At 40.6% G+C, this 2292-nt stretch overlaps 1 non-coding gene across 1 annotated transcript; it reads left to right on the forward strand.

Moving 5' to 3' along the window:
* The first annotated feature begins 711 nt into the window (after positions 1-711).
* On the forward strand, positions 712-785 carry TRNAN-GUU. The gene has a single exon. It is a non-coding gene; the product is annotated as a tRNA-Asn (tRNA).
* The last annotated feature ends 1507 nt before the right edge of the window (positions 786-2292 follow it).

The following is a 2292-nucleotide window of genomic DNA, read 5'->3' on the forward strand; positions in this document are numbered from 1 at the left end:
TCAGATTGGGTTATAAATTATCCCACAAAATGTACGTTTTAAATGGCAGAGCTCAAAATGTGGCTGTAAAGGGTAATAATTCCAGGGAGAATCAAAGGCGGATTTTGCAATGAACTACAGTGCACAGGGTCTAAAGAATGTCACTGTAGTTTTTCCTAATGCCCTTTTCCAACAACGAAGTGTTAATTACAAATTACATTAGAGGTTAGTACAAAACAAACGGCAATTGCATATATGTATTTAATAATACCTAAAAATAAAAATAAAGAAGAGAATTGCAATTCAGATGACACTGGAAATGATATACAAGTAAATTATGAAGATTAGCGAGCCAAGCATTGGACAAAAAGTTTAAACAAAAGGGAAGTTTCTCAACTCTTAGGGTTAAAATTTTATTTTCTTATAAAAGGAAACATAAGAAATAGTTGTGTTCCTGAAACAGAATGTTCCAAAAAGTTGGGGTTGGGGGGTTGGAGGGGCCGTAAAGTATTTTAATACACATTGCCATCTGAAATTCTGCTCGATCTTGCGGTATGTTGTAATATTCCAATATACTGTAAAGGTGGAAAAGAGAATTAAGAGGGTTAGAAATATTAAAGGAAATGTTTTGATTTTAATCATAAGAATTGAGAAATACAGAAGAAAGTGAGTCACAGGCTGCCTTTATTATTCTTCATAAAGGTTATGACTGGGAGGCCAAGCCGCGTGGCAGTCTCTGTGGCGCAATCGGTTAGCGCGTTCGGCTGTTAACCGAAAGGTTGGTGGTTCGAGCCCACCCAGGGACGCTAGGCTTTTATTTTTAGTGGCTTTTTATCACCTATGATTTGCTACTTTGGCACAAATCTCTGAGTGTAGACCTCCGGGATACCCTGGAGGTGGATTTCCAGGGAACGGAGAAAAGAAACTGGGGATCTGCTTCACCACCCTCCGGGCACCTCTTAAGCTTGTCGCATTGGGGATTCCTCCGCTGCTGCTTCTTCCCACCCCCTACCCCCGCCCCGGCAGCCGGCAGCCGGGTAGGCTCTTCCCACCCTCCCTGCAGTGGCTTGTTGGTCCAGCCCCTTAAAGCCCCCGCCTCCTTTCACTTGCACTCTCACTTCCCAAACTCCAGCCACTTTTGCCTAAAGGTGCCCTTGTTCACCTTCCCCTTTCCATGTCCGCACAAGTTCCAGTCGGCCCCGCCAGGCTCCCTGCGGGCTCCTGGAGGCCCCCACTCCGGGAGCGAGGGCAGAGCTGTACTTGCTCTACTTCAGGACCCCAGAAATGTCAGAGGTCACGTAGAAATAGGTACTTCAGGAGTGTCAGTTTCAAGGTCTAAATTGATTTAAAACTTGTGCAACATTTTGTCTGGTCCCCGTCAGTGTAAACACATTTTTGTACTCCCTTTTACTCACTATTCTTGGTATATTGGTAAATTCAGAAATGTTTGGCATGAAGTGTTTTTTCTGGACATTATTGTCAGAACATTTATATGTTACATTTTACTTTTTCTACTAAGTGCTAGAATTTTATAGAGAGTGGAATAAACCTGCCTGAAAATTTTCCCATCTGTTCAGAAAGGGAGAAAACGTTTTTTCTTCCTTTATTTTATTTTTTTACAGCCATGCGATTGTTGATCTCAAAAATAAAATGACAAAGATTAAAAGTGAAACTGGTAGCGTATTTTGTTTTAACATTCCATAAGCAATTATACAATTATACAAGCATATTATACAATTTATTTCACAAAATACACGACTCTCTCAAATAGTTTTACTTTATTCTCCATATGCTACCTTTAAGAAGTAATCATAGTTTTTTATAATGACTATTGTCTTAAGTATAGATTACAGAAATTTGAAAGACAGGTCTGGAGAGAAGTGGTATGTCTCATTCCTGCAAATGTATATTTAAGCTCTTTATAGTTCCCTCAGGTTTACATTTTAATGAAGGCTAACATATACTGAGTGCTTACTAGTTGCCTGGCACTCTTCTAAGTGCTTGCATGGATGAATGTGTATGGCTCTCACAATAGCCTTTGATGTAAGTCCTATTGTTGCCCTTGCCCAGATCAGCCAGCTGAAGTACCCATGCAATCAAATCATTTGCCTGAAGTTGCAATTTGTACCCTAGCACTATACATATTTGAAACCAGGTAGTTAGGCTCCAGAGTCCGGGGTCCTTGATGGAAACATTCTCCTTAGAGTTAAGTATAGGAAGCACAAATTTCCCAAGTAGGTTATTGGAAGTGAGGGTAAGCTGTTCCACCCCTACCTCCAATTCTTGATTCCCAGGCCCATATATTCTATGTAT

The sequence above is a fragment of the Phyllostomus discolor genome, chromosome 1, assembly GCF_004126475.2.
Source record: "Phyllostomus discolor isolate MPI-MPIP mPhyDis1 chromosome 1, mPhyDis1.pri.v3, whole genome shotgun sequence".
In the NCBI taxonomy this organism is placed as follows: domain Eukaryota; kingdom Metazoa; phylum Chordata; class Mammalia; order Chiroptera; family Phyllostomidae; genus Phyllostomus; species Phyllostomus discolor.